We start from the raw sequence: 18,630 nt of genomic DNA on the forward strand, positions 1-18,630 counted from the left end.
GAAGGTAATTTAAAAGTTTTGCAAGCTGTAATTTGGCAGTCGTTGAAGATATCATGATGAAATTTGGCAAGAACGTTACTCCTATTACTATATGTATGCTTAATAAAAATTAGCCAAGTCGGAGAACAACCACGCCCACTTAAAAAAAAAATTTAATTTGGTATAAAAAATGGCCGAAATCCGATTATGACCACGCCCACTTTTTCGATTTCGAAAATTACGAAAAATCAAAAAAATGCCATAATTCTACACCAAATACGAAAAAAGGGAATATGGTGATTCTGGGTCACCCTGGCCACATTTTCGTCGATATCTCGAGAACTCCTTAACATATACTACTAAGGGCCATTCCCATTTAAAACCCTCAATAGTGCCTTCAGTTTGATACCCATATCTTAGAAACAAATTCTAGAGTCACCCCTGGTCCACATTTATTGCGATATCTCGAAAAGGCGCCCACCCATAAAACTAAGGCCCATTCCCTTTTAAAATACTCATTCACACCTTTCGTTTGATACCCATATTGCACAAACGCATTCTAGAGTCACCCCTGATCCACCTTTATGGCGAAATTTCGAAGGCGTGCACCTATAGAACTAAGGCCCACTCCCTTTTAAAATACTTATTAGAACCTTTCATTTGATACCCATATCGTACAAACAAACTCTAGAGTCAGCCCTGGTCCACCTTTATGGCGATATCCCTAAATGGCGTCCACCTATAGAACTATGGCCCACTCCCTCTTAAAATATTCTTTAATACCTTCCATTTGATACACATGTCATAAAACCACGTTCCATGGTTACCCTAGGTTCATTTTCCTACATGGTGATTTTCCTTTATTTTATCTCCAAAGCTCTCAGCTGAGTATGTAATGTTCGGTTACACCAGAACTTAGCCTTCCTTACTTGTTATTTATAACTTTATATATTTACGCCATAGCGGGGGAAACTTAATGGAAAAAGATTTTCAGCGTTTGATACATAGACATATTTGACAATTCCTTATACTTTGTTGTATGATAACTAGTGTCTAATCACAAAGAGTATTCAAATTGTATTGAGGTTGTGGTTAAAGAAATTATAGTATTCTTTTCATGCAAATAAATGCTCTCCAAGACTCTTCAAGAAGACTTCAAAGACTGGCTAGCCATACCTCCAGTGACGAAAGTGCAACCACCGCTAATTAGTTCGTTCATTTACTTAAAACAATTTTCGTTTTTTGGGCGAGTATTTGCAAATTTTAAATCTGAATGACGAAAAGCTTTCTGAACTTCAACTTTGATGCTTGCAATCATTTTTTAAAGGCTTTTTGTAATGAAAAAATAAGTAAATAAAACAACATGTAAAAGGAATATACAACAAAAACAAGAACAAATATTAAAAATTCCACAAAATTAAGCTCAAAAAAGATAACATGTGAAATTTACTCAGTTCCTCAGAAAACAATAAACTGACCGCTGTGATCTTGGAAACCATATAAACACACATACTTCATACATGTGATACTTAATATATATGCGTAACGAAATATGTAGCAAGAAGATATGCCAATGTTGCGATGCATTGCATTATGCATGCGTGTCAGCTACACGCATGCGCGCATGCAACAAGTCACGCCTTTTATTGTTTCAACGAAAAAATTTACCACCAACACAGCAGAAAAAAGAGATACTTCTGAAAAAGAACAAGCTAATAAGAATAAAATTTAGTGTATGTACGAATGTCATGATGCATGAAAGCAGCCAAAATAATGTTGAATATAAAAAGCGTTCCTTAAAGTTTACTTTATTGTTGTATCCTTTGTGCATTGAAAAGCAATATTGCTAAGGAGGCGTATTGTCTTCAAGTGCCAAGTCTTGAGCATAGTGTAAGTGCATGTATGTATGTATGGAGGTGGTTATGCGCAGAAAATGTTGTTAAAATGCAAATTAAATTATACGCGTACGAAAAGAATGTAATACTTGCGAGAAAAAAGCATAATTGTAACACCGTAACACAGACGTTGTGGCTGGCTCGCTGGATACGTGGTAAGATGTGTAAGAATCTGCTGCACAAGGCATGTTTGAAACTAAAAATGACACTAACAGGTAGTTTGTTAGCGGTGAGGTTAAAATAATAACAACAACGATGTCAACATTATCAGCTAAGATTATTTTTGTGCTGTAGCGGCTGGTGAAATGGCCAAATTTGGTACAGCTGATAAATCAGTGCAACAAAATGCACTACACCAAATTGAAACGCTACAAAAGACTTAAAAAACGAACTTGCTATGGAGAATTTTTCTCTTCTATTAGTTGACACAGACACAAAGCATTGGCTGTTAGTTGGATTTCGAATCACCAAATACTGAATAACGCTCCTTTTTAAAGTTGCTGCGACTTATCGAACATAAATTTCCATGCTACAAACAACAACAACATGCTGCTCATTGGCTGAGACTACAACATACATACAATGCCAATTGGAATCACTGAATTGTTGTATGTCAGAGCAATTTTGTTAGTGATTGTTGTCATTTGCGGGGTTTGTGTTTTAGTTTTAAAGCTCAAACGCTATGGCGTTGGCGTACATATATACATATCTATACACACTAACATACAGTGTTTCCTTGGGAGGCGGGTGTGATATGGAAGAATTTTGCATACTGTTGTCGCACTTATCTCGTGTGGCCTGAATGAGACGTGAAACGATCCAGAAGCCTGTTTCTTCTTAGAAGGGAGGGGAAATATTTCTGGTGGTTGCAATTATAACCGGCCACATAACAAGCGGGAGGCATTTATAACGGTTGGGTGCTGTATATAACGACTACTGCAGGAGATGTAGGGACGAGGAGGAGTAAGAGACAGTTGAGCATTTCTTGTGCGTTTGTCCTTCGCTTCGGAAAAAGGCGAAGATAATTTCGGGATCTCTTCTCTTTGATAATCTTTGTGATCTGGCTAATTTGGAGTCAAAAAAATTTCTGAGATTTGCTGAACCGATTTGATGGTTTAAGTAGGGGAGAGATCCACGTGGTATCACAACGGAACCTTTACGTGCTTAAGTGTACTGGTGCTCACATTACCTAACCCAGCCTACTTACAGTGAATGAGAAGTCTTAGCGAAAAATGCAAATTTCAAAGCTATATTTTCATTGCCAGGCTGCTCCTACGAGAGCAGAAAACTTAAGTTGAGTTATATATTTGCTTAAGTTTAATACAGGGTGTGTAAATAATTAATTCATATTGTTTCGTTGATTTTCAGACGGGTTGGTTAATTGATGTATATTGGCGATTTGTCAAATTTGTTTTTTTGGCAAACCGGTTTCGGCGTTTTGCTATCTTCAGTGTGGTTTTTCGCTATCAATACATCATTAATTTCAGCCACTTGTCCAATTTTATAACTTTATTACTATTTTCGAAATTTTCGCTTTCAAACCAACCCCACCGGCTAAAATTTAATAGCTGGGTATACATAGTAGGTGTGGTTCCTTACTGATCTCACCCGATTTGACAGCAAATTTTTATTGTCATAAATAGGAGTTTTATTACAATTGGTCGATTGTCGTTAAATTTTTTTTTGTAATATTATTAAAGCGGGATTAATCAAAAAACAAAAAAAAAACGGAGTGGAGGGGGGGGGGGGGGGAGAAGTTAACGATCCATAATGAAATTAGATTATGCCGACAAGTGAAAAAACTCAATATTTTGTAAATTTATGAAAAGCTGCAAAGTTCGGAAATTGTGAACTAAAAATTTGTTTTAAAAATTTAAAATGTCGTAAGAGTTTCCAAAAATTACCCAATTTATAAAAATAAATTATGTGGGCTTTCAAGAGGTCGCTAATTATAAATAAAAAGTTCAGTTGTTGGATGAATAAGGCGTCTCAAAAAAAAAAAATTTAAATTTATAGCATAAAAATTTGTTTAGAAATCAACCCGGATATTAGCTTAATAGAACTAACACTTTGTTTTACTAGAACCAAATCAACTTCTAATCCGCAACAAAAAAACTTTCTCAGTCGTTTGAGTTAAAATTTTGCCATTGATACGCTGCAATTTGTCAAGCTTCGAGATCTAAAGCTGCTCAGCTACAGAAGAGATATCATCAGCTAAGTGAAAAGAAACATACATATATTATATTATTTATTATAAAAGATTGAGATAGTCTTATTTATAGATAATAGACTCTGAGCTATAAATAAATTATAATTTTTAAAATCGTAAAAGAACCATCACATATGATTAAAATACAATTTGATTGCAATATTTGTTGTACTTTGTGATTGCAAACAAATTTGACTACTCGAGGAAACTTTATTGAAGTTATACTTCTATAGGCGCATTGCAAGGCTAATTTATACCAGGTGGTGGCACAGCGAACTCAATTAATTCGCCGTTCGGATGAATATCAAGTGAAAAGAAAATATTCATTGATTTCGATTAACTGACACATTTTTGTACAAGGCGTTGTATGGAAAATTATCAAGAAGAAGCAATCAGCTGTTGGGATAACAACACCTGGAACTGAATTCGCCTTGAGTGCGTTATGAAAAATTTATGAGAGTGAACCTTTAAAAAATGTGACACAAAAGTCACAGGTTGATAATGAAGCTCGTGTGAATTGTACGAGCACACGTGCGTTTAATAGGATGTATGTATATTGATATATGTATGCATTCGAAAAGGTTACAAACAAAATAGAAATACCTGCAAAAGATTGTGCGAATAATCCCTAAAGGGGCCGTTCTCTGATTGATCTCTTTTGTCTACATTGTGGCATAATTGATCCCCTATAATCCCTTTTGGGTACAGATGGGATTAGTCAGGTTGGAATCTATGTAGAAACATAAAAAAAGCGGCAACTAATTGAGTTAAAAAAAATATTTTATAGGTGATTGATTCGAATTATTTAAGAAAAATGTGGAGTCCCATATCGAACCTAAATGACTTGGCCAATATTTTCCATAGTCGTCGACCCATATCTCTTGGAATGAGTTGGTGACTTAATATTTTTTTTTTATAGATGTATCTAACAATTTTTTGCAAGTTTTAGTATTGTGTTTAAAATGTTCATAACTTCGTACCATACGAAAACTAACACTTTATTATGAGAAAAGTGATTAGTCTTCATTCGTTCCCATATGGGTATAAAGGGAATTCATGCTATCGTTCCCGTATAAAAGGGTACAATTATTATCTTCATAGGACATGCTCAAACAAAAGGGAACAGTTCAATGCATACAAAGAGATCAAAACTGGCATTAAGCGCGTACTCCTTTGCGACTCATCCCGGACTCATCGTAGACTAATCGCATTTTTTGCAGGCTTGGGTCTCTATTTTTGGTATGTTTGTGTGTATGAAGGTACATATATACTAATGTTTGTGCACTAAGGAGATTTAATCTATCTTTTATAAATACATACTTCTTCTGTGTTTGGTACTGAACTCCTACTAAACGACTATACTAGTTTTGATAAAATGTTGTGTGCGTGTTCAATGGGGTTTGAGGATGCTTTAGATTCAAAATCTGGTCCGCGTAGTGAACCAAGGCCGACCTTTTTAAAAAAAAATCGTACTTATGGTGCGATTCGCTTGAAATTCGGTAAACGGGTACATTATTTGAGAAATCTTTCTTCCCGAGAAGAGGATCAGGGATCCACATATTCCGAAGAATCTTATTTATGGTGTGATTCACTTGAAATTCGGCAGAAGGATACCTCTTTGACAGAGATAATATTTTAAAAACTTTTCGTTCCGCCTTTCGTCGACCAGGGCCGACCTATTCTATATAAAACCATTTATAATGCGATTTGCTTCAAATTCGGTTTGGGGGTACAACCTTTCTTTTCGGAAAGTGGACCAAGGTCTGATCTTTTGTAATAAATCTTATTTATTATGCAAACCTGTAGAGTGTTCCTGCAAAGTTTCTTTTCGGGAAGTAGGCCAGGGCCGATCTATTCGATCAAATTCTTTTCACTGCTCGATTTGCCTGCTATTTGGTATACAGCTAGCCCTGTAGCTAGATAAGTATTTACCATACTTCTTTTTTCCGGGAAGTGGACCAGGGTCTGGTCTATTTTTAATGAAGTGCACGCACCCTTTTTATACCTTTCATGAACATGAAATGGTATATTAACTTTGGTCCGATGTTTGTAACGTTGAGAAGTATAGATGATATACTCACCATTAAGAATACCGAATTTATCAGGGCAACGAACTGAGTTGATATAGCCATGCCCGTCTGTCCGTCCGTCCGTATGTCTGTTTAAATGCAAACTAGTTCCTCAAGTTTTTAGATATCTCAATGAAATTTGCACCAGGATGTATTTTTGTATAATGACATTTGTCGGATCCGGCAGGATTGGACCACTATAACATATATCTCTCATACTACCGATCGTTCAGGTAAGACGATTTTGGTCATTCCTGCCGCAATTTAGAAAGTATACACGTGAAACTTGGTGATATATATTCTAATATATCATAGAAGATATCCTGAAAAAATCAGTTTGATCGGAGCTGTATATAGTTATATTCCATAGAACCGATCGTTCAGATAGAAATATTTTTGGCCATTTCTCCCTTAATTTAGAAAGTATAAACGTAAAACTCGGTGATATATATTCTAATATATCATAGAACATTTCCTGTAAAAATCATTTCGATCGGAGCTGTATATAACTAGCCTTACCTGGCGTACGTTGTAACGCCCGAGATCGAATTAATGTTGCATTATTTTTTTTGTTTCATTTGTTGATAACTTAGTTTATTGTTCTGTGAATTGAATTGAATTTTTTACGCATATTAGGTGAAATTTTCGTTTAAAATATTTTATTATTGTATCTTATTGTAATGTATGTGGGTACACAATATTTTTGGTTTTTTTGTTCGGTGCAAAGATAAACCATTTTTGGCGTTCCAGCTCTAGAGCAAACAACATATAGCTGGCCGTGGGAAAAGCCCGGACCCTCTAAATTTAATCCTGCAACAGTAAGCGATTGTCCTTGTGCTTTGTTGATTGCAATTACAAAAGCAAAGCGTAAAGAAAACTATAAGCCCATAAAATTGAATGGAAAATCTGTAGGAATAATTGGGATCCATTGTATGAGCACATCTTCACCTTTGCTTTTACCGCTGATGATTGTTGCTTCCATTACTTTGGGCATTAATTTCTTAACGCAAGGTCTGGTTCCATTGCACAATTTTGGTGGGTCTAAATTCCGAATAAGATTGATTGGTGAGCCAATTTTCAAAGTTAGTATATGCGCAGGCATTCCAGGTGATTCTAATGAGTTTAGAAATTCAATTTTCACAATTTGATCTTCATCTGCAACTGTGTTGATCGATTTATATTTCCTCACTTCACCAGGAATTTGCTTTTGAATGCATTCATTGATTTTGTTAACATGATCATTTTTTGGAGCTGAGATTGCTCGTTGGCATAGCCAAATAAAAAATTCAATTTAAAATTCTTAATTCTGTAATATGAAAAACCTTCGCCTTGATCGAAGGAACCTATAGCCAAAATTTGGGGATGATTGATGTGTGGAAAATACCTTTCCATAGGTAATACACACACAGAATTTGATATTTACATATATAGATATATATCCCATACAACCGATCGTTGAAATAAGGGGGTTTTTTGCCATTTTTTATTTTATATTTATCTTAAAAATCGTTTAGGTATGTACATCTGTTCACTATATATTTCTTATCTTATACATCCGATTATTTGGAGATTACGAACGGGATAAGATTATTATTCAGCCTTATTCATGAAAGGTATGAAGTCTTCGGCAAAGCCGAAGACAGTCCCGTCCTTACTTGTTTTGATTAATTAAGAACTAAACAAAAATTTGTTTAAAATGTGATTAATACAGTTTTGGGTAGTCAACGAACTGCGCAGCTTTTATACATATTTTATTTAATTTTAAATGGTTTCAAAATCATCAAGTGCATATTTGAAGTGTGGTTAATTAACATTTGAAATTTAAGATTTTTAAAATTTTGTGTATAATGATAACCAGAGTAAATACTTTGGTAACTGTACTCACTGTACCTACATAAAACAAATACATTTGTTTATAAACATATATATTACTATTTGCATTCGTTTTAATATTATTATTATTGCTGCTTTCGTTGTTTCAGGTGGTACAAGCTTTTATAAAAATTCAATTAATTAACGACAACATGCTCTCGCTTGGAAATTATTTTGGCAAAGTTTTGCGCACGCGCGCATGCTTACTTTAAAAAACCGCTCATAAAGTAAGAACAACAGATGTATACGAATAACAATAATAAGTTTTATAAAATTAAACAAAAAAAAAACAATGTTTACTTTATTCAGCGATTTCTAAACGTAAGTAAATCAACCGAAAAATTCACAAGTCAGCGGCAATCAAACTGAATTGAGCTTTGGTTGTTTTAACAAATTTGCTTTGCTTGGTGTGTATTTATGTAGATGTATGTGTGCTTACTTACCGTTACACTAGCAAAGTTGGTCTAATCAACAAAACTCAGTCAATAAATCGTAATTAATTAGCGATTTCGACGCTCACTGTGATTTCGTTTATTCGCTTTGCCAAACGTTGATTTGCATTGAGTTGATGACTTTTTGTTTTATTTTTGCGCTCTGTCTTTTTTTGTTGCTCCTCAGTGAAAAGTTGTGAAACATTTTGAATGGATGGATATGTAAGTAAAATCATATCACTCGATGTAAATGTTAAGCGAAAAAAAAAAAATAATAACAACAAACACTTGGCATGTGTCTAGCACACACTGGACTTACATATTTAGCGCGGCTGCGGTTGTGGCTGCGACTGCTTTTAAGGTAATGCCAAGCCCCCAAAATATTCAAATTGTACGCCAAGTGAAATATGTGAAAAAAAGCGTATAAATGTTTTTGTAAATATATCTTTCTTTTAAATTAATACTTGCCGGCTAACAAGTGAATATATTCATTTAACTAAAAGTTTCGTAGTAAAGTTTGCACATATATATAAAGAGCGATATTCAAATTTGTAGTACTTGTTGTGGTATTGAATCACGTTTGTCTATTGGTAATAAATTAATCACAGATCAGTGAAGTGTCAATGCATTTTTTGTATTTGTTTTTATTGCAAGCGTAGTAATCGTTTCATTGACACCAAATTAATTTAGAGTTTTGAATCTATTTGAGGTAGAAATATACGGCGCCGATGAATGCCGCGGCCGCCACCGATTTTGGTCGTTTTTCGCACGCCGCCGCCGAATGTCAAAAATATCGACGGCGGCGGCGGCGGCGGCCTCCGGCGCGTTACTATATTTTCTACTCGTTTAAGACTGTTTAGGCCATTAATGTTCATGTCGAAAATTGGTCGGATATGGTCGAAAGTGGTATCAACGGATGCACATTACTGCCAGTTATAAGAAACAAATTGGGAAATTTAACTCTTTCTGACTATTAAAAAGTTATTTGAAAAAAGAGGCGCTTTCGATTTCAGCTTAACACGGACTTTGCATCACCCAATTCACCAAGTTATCAAAACAAAACACTAAACAAAAGTTATATAATAAATTTATATGCTTACTTTGCATATTTTTTTCAAAAATTTAATAAAGAACAATTAATTCAAATAAAATGACCCAAGGCGAACATGTTTTTAAATTGTCCTCAAGTTGTAAAAAAAAGCAAATTACCCAAAAAAGTTGCCGATTTTTTTAAAATTTTATATTGCGATTGGCTGAAAGAATAAGCGAAATCATAAATGCAAAATCCTTTAGTAGGTTCTATGGGCATAAACACTCCTTTGAAATGATTCTTACCTCATAATTAAGTTGCTGTTGTTGTTGTTGTTGTTATTGTTGTTGTAGCGATAAGGTTGCTCCCCGAAGGCTTTGGGGAGTGTTATCGATGTGATGGTCCTTTGCCGGATACAGATCCGGTACGCTCCGGTATCATAGCACCATTAAGGTGCTAGCCCGACCATCTCGGGAACGATTTATGTGGCCACATTAAACCTTCAGGCCATTCCCCCCTCCCCACCCCCAAGTTCCATGAGGAGCTTAGGGTCGCCAGAGTCTGTTAGTGAAAAAGGATTCGCCGCGGATAGGTGAGGTTGACAATTGGGTTTGGAGAAGCTATATATTGCGCTGGCAATCTGAAAGGTTGCGCTACACAGCTCCTTGAATCTGGTATTTTAGTCGCCTCTTACGACGGGCATACCTACCGCGGGTATATTCTGATCCCCTGACCCGCTGGGGTTCATACTTAAGTCGAGGATATATGGACGTATGAGAAGGGTCTGCAAAATCACTTGGTCTTACCTTCAAACATCTGTTGTTTATTTGCGAAATTATACAATAGGGTCTGAAATAAAAATTTTGATTTTCACACTTCATCCTTCAACACCCTTGGAGTGAATCACATTGGTTATAGCCTATCAACCAATTTAAATATCACCTACACGGCACGGCTCGTTTTGCAAATGTGAATACGTAGGCACATATATTTACCAGGTGAGGCTTTGTCCTTCGCAAGAATACTCAAAGTGGTGAAGTAAAAGCTTTCCCAAGACAGTCGAACTAAGGACCGAGTGTGCTACTACCCTAATGTAGTGGAGAGTCCAACTAGTCTGAAAACTAAAGCTACGCGGTCATCCATAATGAGCTCTTATATCATAAGGCCGGAAAAGAGCAGTTAACATCTTTCAACTTAAAATCGGTCGACTTTCATTCTAAAATATCGTTTTGATTTACGGAGGACTATTGAAATTAATATTGTGAACACAAACGTATGCAAACTTTCGTCTACATTATAAAAATTTTATCCAGGGTCTTTGTAAAATTTTAGTTATATAGATGCGCCCATTAGGCAATGACATCCACTTAGACTGCTTATGATTTCGAGGGCGGCATCCTTGGCCCTCATTCCCTTACGTTTCAAAGTGTTTCTCTGGTGTAGCTCGGCAGCATAGCGTGACAAAAGCATCCGTTGGAAAGTCTTCGGAGCTACACTTAGAGCTTCTAGGAAAGCGACGTCAACGAAGGTATGAGTTCGAAGTCGCAGTCCTATAGTTTCTGTGCTGGCATATGGTGTGAAGGTCAGGAGGCCTGGTAGCGACTGGTGGTCGGGATTGCTATTGTTCGCACATAGAGCATTGTAGCTTTTAATCATCGGGGATTTTAGTTCGAAAAACTGGATACGCCCTGTGCCACGAGAGTCATGAGTATTAATAGACCATTAATAGCAACCGTAAGTCGCCTTTGTGCGTGACCGCCCAGGAGCAACAAATGATTTAAAGAAATTGTGTTCGCGACGATTATTAGGAGTTAATTGCAGGTGAAACTACGCTTTGCACGAGATATACAGACAAAAGTGTGGCCATTTTATGTATCTCTATTTCTTTTCAGCAGACGCAGTACCAATTCCAAAGACCAGGGTTAGGTTCGAAGCCTCTCTGGAGTAAGTGAACGAGGGGCAATCCTACCGCAAGGAGCTACTCCTGAAAATTTTTGAACGATCTGCGAGATTTTGAGGCAAAACACCGGATCTTTCCGAAATGGCCAAGACGTTGATTTCCTTAAATACATACAAATAAAACCTTTCCTAAATATTATTTTTTCAAATAGAAAAACTAAACTTTTTAAAGTAAGAACACCGGCGTGCGCCGGCGCGCCGTCCACACCGCCGCCTCCGGTATGTAATAGAGCCTACGCCGCCGCCGCCGATAAAGTGATCGGCGAAGACCTCTCATTTGAGGTATGCTCAGTCAATCCAGAGTGTAGAAGAGGTCCCACTTCCCTCACCTAAATAAATATACAGTTAATATACAAAATGTATTGATTTCTACATATACACACAAAACGGCTCTAGAAGCAGTATCCCCACAACCTTAAGTCCAGAAACGAGAGGGAGACAGAGCACTAGGGATTTAACATCTGAATATGATGTTCGACGCTTTGCAGACCGCGCTTGGTTTCACGCCTTTACTGTTTGATCTCGCCAAAACTAAATGAATCGTGTACGGTGCAAGCTTCGGGCGATGGGCTTTATCATTTGCATCTAATCCCCTATGCATAGGAACTCAATATAGATGTATATTTCTACGTATCCCTATTATTTCCACATTTCTTGCGTACACTCTTACAGACTTTCATATGATATGATGTTCCATGAGAGATTAATGCCTTATTTGCTGCTTGGCTGCCAATGTAGAAGTACACGCGGCTGCGGCTTAAGCTTTTGCTTCCAGTGTTTTACTGCTTTAATCACGACTACTACTTCCGCCTAAAACACACTACAGTAACATGGAAGCTTGTAGCATTTGATTGTTGCGAATCTGTGCAGTATACCGCAGACCCTACTCCCTCCACTATTTTGGGACCATTGTATCGCCTCATCCGCCATTGTTATTGTATTAACGATAAAGACACTCCCGAAGGTTTTGGGGAGTGTTACCGCTGTTGATAGTCATTTGTCGGATATAGATCCGGTACGTTTCGGTAATTCGGGCACCCATGCGCCAACCTTCCACCTCTACCGTGGCTCTAAGGGATCATTCAGAGCACCGGTAGGAAACAAGGTAGTTTACCCGTGCAATATTTACAAACGTTATACTAGTATGACCGTTTGGTCCGCGCTCAAGCTGCCCTGAGGTAATGAGTCTCTTTGAAGTTGTTAAAGATTTGTTGTTGGCCACCATATCTAAAACTTGAATGTGCAGAATGACATACACTGCAGTCATCTACGTTGTTTTTAGGGCTTCTGTAATACCAATCATTGATAGCCTGCATACTCCCTCTAATTTTTTGGGGCGAGTTCTTTTTTGTGTGGCTGTCCACCAAACAAGGACTCCATAGTAGAATAAAGACTTTACATACGCTGTAAATACCCAATGCAAAAGAGAGGGCGATAGACCCCGCGTACACCCAAGCATTCTTTTTTATGCATACTAGCAGACCCGGCAGACGTTGTTCTATCCTAAATTTGGCCTATCTGCATACATTTTAATAAGCTTTTTCCGTCTAACTCTCCCTCGCCCCTCTACACTTTTTCCTAATCTTTGTATTCGCTCATCCCTCCGTATTTTTCGCTTCATCTATCTCCATCTTCGTCTCATTCTATCTCTTTCTCAGTCTTCTTCTCCTTCTCTCTTTGCTCTTCTCTCAAGTTTTACTCATTCTTCTTCATATCTTATTGCCAGTCTCAGAGGGTGGTATGCATTTTGTTCCAGTCCCATTCCGAGTCTCAGTCCCAGTCCCACTCCGAGTCTCAGTCTCGGGCACAGTCCTAATCCCAGTCCCAGTCCGTCTCTGGTATACTTCCCGGAAAAAAGCATCGGAAATACTAATATAGGCAAATTTATATACCATTGTCAATCAAAAAAAACTTTTCACAAACACTCTCCGGGTTCCTGTTAAGTTATCCTAAAAATTTCATGGCAATCTTTCTATCCGTTGTCGAGTTATGGAGTGACAATCAAAATGTACACTTCTTTTTATATATATAGATAGAATAAAGTGCCGCTCAGGCATTCGCCAATCTCTCCTCCACGTTCAGCTTCCACCACAACTTACTGTCTAGATTGATTCCGAGATATTTTGTGATAGGTTTACTCTGCAGATTCACCCCTCCTAGCTTACGCTTGGTCCAACTTAGGAATTTATATCTCTTAGTAAGCAAGACCACATCCGTCTTCTCCGCGTTGGCGCTCAACACGACCCAGGTTTGTAAAGTGTTTAAGTGAAATTTGACAAAATTCCAAACGAGAAATATTCATAATGACAATATCGTTACTTTCACTATTTGGTAAATATGCAGAAAATGAGAGTTCCGAAAGCAAAGGATGGTCGTAGACTTGTTTTGAGAGCGCTAAGCCCTTGCGAATACAAATTATGGAAGTTTAAGAGGTTTTTCGCTGCACAATATAGAAGCATTTCCGATTTTCTCCATGAAGGACCTCGGTAGGTATATTGACCTAACCAAATGAGATTTGCAAAGTGTTTTACTAAATAGTCGGTTTCTGTAGGAGCTCCAACTAAGTGCGCCTTGTGCACTGCGTACTTCTAGCCTCTCCAGCCACAACAAATTCTATCTACCTTTAAATGAAATTAAACCCCCCCCCTCCCCCAACTCCCTAGAGCTGTAGCAATTCACAGTGTACGTTAAACCGTGATGCAATTATTCAACAAGCAAAAAATTCCTAAACAGAGAATAATTGTCTAATATACTACAGGAATTTTAATCTTTTAATTTCAGAGCGTTAAAATGGTACCAGTTTTACCATTTTTGAGAAGAACTTTAATTCCTTATTTCGATGTGCAGTCACGTTCTGTTGTGGTATGCTGAGTTAACGCACACATACAAACATAATAAGCCGTAAAAATGCTAGAGTGGTTGGCAAGTATCCTGCGCTTTTTAAAATCCATCTAAAAGTGCCTTAAAGCAAAAATCAAATTAAAGTAGACTAAGGAATACCAAGGAAAAATCAAAAAAAAAAATTATGCTGCACAACACCAATAAATAACAACAAACATTGGTGTGTAACTAAGCACAACGCAATCCTTGAACATTATTAGCAAAGTACAACAAAGTCAACATAAAAGCAAATAAACTGCGAAAGCCAAAAAAGGTAAAGACACAACAACAACCATAAAAAGAAATAAGCTAAAAAAAAATAAGTACCTAAACGATTAAGCTTTGTGTGGAAGCGTACAGACTGAGGCGATTGTGGCATCAACCTCAAATAACCGACGAGCGGCGACAGCGACGACAGTAACGACAGTTAAAATCCAACGAACATGGCAGTGAAGTAAACGAAGTGCGTGGGCGCAGGCGCAGGTGATTTTAATCGCTTGCCAGGAATCTGACTCAAACAGGTGAATAACCAACTATGGCCGAACACAAGGCTTGAATACAGACTGGCAGTGCATTTTTAAATGGCTAGCAAATAACAACGAATACAAATAACAGCAGCAACAACAAAAAGAGCAAGAACTGCTGCTATAATAATAACAATGATAATGAAGCTGCGCACAAAATTAAATCAAGCATCGAAAAGCAAAAGGCAGCACAACAAAGTGCCCAAAGGCTACTGAACCGCCATGTACGGTATGAGAAAGATGAGCTATAGCTCAGTGATGCTTAACGAAATTTATAAAGAAAAATAATAAAAAATAAATCTACAAAGTGTAAAATCACGAATTTTGCTTCGAGATATGCAAACCTGTGCATTGGAGCAAATTGAATTTACGGCAACATTGCGTTCAATGTTCAAATATGAGCAGCCAGCAACCAAACAACGCGAATCAGAAGGATAACTTTGTGGATGAGGATGGGTTTGCTTGTTAAATATAGTAGCAGTATAAACAACAACAAACACAATAACAAAAGTAGCCTGTTTTTAGTCGTCAGACGTTACAGAAGATCACAGATTGGTCGAGAGGTAAACGAAATGCTTTGCGTTTGCGCATAAATTTCGAATGAGTTTTGAACCTGTCGCAAAGGCGATGGCGGTTGGTATGAACATTCGTAGTACCAACAACATACACATCCAGCTACTGGCTACTAACAAAATTTTGACTTTCAATTGGCGTTGAAGTTCTGGTGCAATGTGCTTAATCTGCATATACAAGCTATAAAGTTATTTTCATATGCGCATGCGCAAATATGCGCGCCTAACTACGCATTGAAAACATTGGCGAATGAGAAATGTGTGCAAAATACAGCTTATAAAATGAATACAAGTATGCGTGTGCAAACAAAAGCCGAGTTAGAGCCAATGTGTAGGTGTTATCATTATCTTTCAATTTCATGATCGAAAACGAAAAAGTATTCGTGATCGTAGTCGTATTCGGATTCGTATTCGTTTTGGTATTAGCGTTCTGGCCGCGTTTCCTGAGTAAATAAAACTATTAAAAAGAAAATTAAATTGGTTGAATTATTTTCAAAATACCGTTTACACTGAAAGAAAAAGACTGGTAAAATCAACCGAAATATGGGTCAATTCAACCGAAATTTCTGTAAAATTTTATCCATCGCAACTACGCATTGAATCAATTGCGCACAAATCGTTGATTCGTAATTGACCGTTTTAGTAGTCAAATGCGCAAAAAAAATTTTTGCGACAGCTTTGTACGAAAGTACCTATGTTTCCATATAAATAAATAAATGTAAGGCGCGATAACCTACGAAAAGATCTAAGGCCGAGCTTCTCTTACAGTTTGCGTCGTGCTCCTCTTGATTTTCCCTACAAATTAGCCGGACGGGACCTACATGTTTTATGCCGACTCCGAGCGGAATCGGCGAGGCAGATGAGTTTTCACCGAGAGCTTTTCATGGCAGAAATAAACTCGGAGCGCTTGCCAAACATCGCCGAGGGGCGACCCCGCTTAGAAAAATTTCTTTCTAATTGAAAACCTTATTTCTAAAATTTTGATGTTGCTTTGCCCGCGGTGCGAACCCAGGGCATACGGTGTGGCAGGCGGAGCATGCTACCATCACACCACGGTGGCACTTACTAACCGAACGTCAATTGGGCTTACATCAAATACGCTGGCACACATTAAACATTACACACTTTGTTGTTTTGTTTTATTAAACGCACTTTCACCAATTTTTATAATTTATAATTTATTTAATTTATAGTTTTGAACTTCGCTTTGCAAATAGAAATGAAAATAGTAGTCACGAAACTGACTCTCAATACTTTCAGTTGCAGCTCACCTTATTCTCAATTTCTTCTCTCGCATGCAGTTGCCACACTTGATTGTTTCGAACAAAACTTGTAGAATAAATGTTTGACAAATGAATGTTTTTAAATAGAGAACTTGTAAGTTATAGAAAAGTAAAGAATCAAATCGCAGAAAGGTAATTCACCACTGGAGTAACTTTACATGTAATTCGGCAAGTTTAATTTTCGTAACACTTTAAGTTGAAACGATTCCAAAACAACTTTTGTTGTCGGAAACATCAACATTAAAAAAGGATGTTTTTTATTATCTTATTAGATTCGTTCGCGTGAGTGAAAATTCGTAAAAACTTGAACAAAACGTTATTAACTTTGGAGAAATCCTGTTCGTTCACACAAAACTTTTGCAACAAGAGGGCGCAATTTTGAATTTGACTTGGAGGAGAAGTTGCAAAATTGTACCCGATAAATAGGTGTCCCGGTATCTCATAATTTTTTGCTCAGTAAATCCAAGAAAGGGTTTTTTGTTTTGTATTGATAACTGAGAAGCTAATTTTTTGTTGTTTTCCTATTTTGTATGTTTCTTCGATTTGGTGGTTTTCTTAATCTGGTGTTTTTTTAGCAAGTGGCACCATAGTCATAAGTACAAAGTAGAGAGCACAGTGAGCGTAAAATTCTCTTTGAAATTTTCTCATGCATTGACAGTTGATGGCGGTTGAAATGATCTGTAAGATCAGTTGTGTTAACACAAAAACCAGTTAGATTGATTAGGAATCTGTAAATTTTGCAAAATTTTGTTAACTTAAAAGCAACAATTTCTCTTCTGTTGAAATTACTAAACTAATTTGTTTGCTTGACAAGGAACTCCGTCGAGTTTACCATAATTCGATCAATTCCACCGAATATCCGTTAAGTCAAGAACAACAGAACCGATTTCCATAACAAAAATACTTTGTTTTTATTCAGAAGGGGCTTGTGGAAATTTCACTTGATTCTCCTTACTTGAGTAAGTATTCCCTCCATCTTTAATAAAATACACCTTTAAAGTTTGTCCTGTACATTTTTTTGTTTCGTGGATTTTCCGACAGGCTGGATAATTAGATAATTATATTGGAACGATTCCTGGTTCGTAAGTACGCATTTGGCTCATCCGATCAGCTTGAGAGTTTCCCGAAATCTCTCTGCGCCATGATATTCAAATAATTTGTATCATGAAAAACCAGCTCACAGATAACTCTTCAATATTTTCCATCGATTATAAACTTCATTTATTTAAAATTTTTTTCTGAACAAACCAATCCGTTTATATATTGTATTTAAGGAGTTGGAATATGGAGAAACAAACATATAAGCCAGCGGGTTAAGAGATCTATAATAATCCCAAGGTGTGGCATGCCTCTCGCAACTAAATTCCTAAAGCCGAAAGCCTCGAGGGTTCAGAATTTGTTTTTGCCATAGAGGGCTTCGTGTTTTCGTCGTTACAACAACAACAATAACCAGCATGGAATTAAGCAGTAATTCTTGGTGAAAGTAGCGTGCAAGTTCAAATCCCATATTACGAAGTCGCATCGAAACCCACCCTATTCACTTTGCTTACAACGTCCACCCTGCGTGTCTTCACTAAAGGATTCAAAAATTATGGAGTTGAAAAGCTATGGTGATTCCAATGGGAGTTCCCCCATTTTGTCTGCTATTCAATGTAAGGAGCTCCCTGTCCTTTGAGTACTCCCCTACAGAGACCACAAATCTGCCGAGGCGTTCTACACTCAAAACTAAGTATCCATGAAAACTTCCGTATATATTGAACTAACCATTATTTCGTGTGGGTTTTTCGCATTAGCTTCTTAATTTTCATATCCACATTCGTATTGGATTTGCAATTTTTCTATTCGCATTCGTCTGCAATCAACAAACAACACCAACCAAATGAGTACTTAGCCACTTAGCTCAAACCACCCCCGCCACAATCATGAA

This window comes from Eurosta solidaginis, chromosome 2 (assembly GCF_040869045.1).
Source record: "Eurosta solidaginis isolate ZX-2024a chromosome 2, ASM4086904v1, whole genome shotgun sequence".
In the NCBI taxonomy this organism is placed as follows: Eukaryota; Metazoa; Arthropoda; class Insecta; order Diptera; family Tephritidae; genus Eurosta; species Eurosta solidaginis.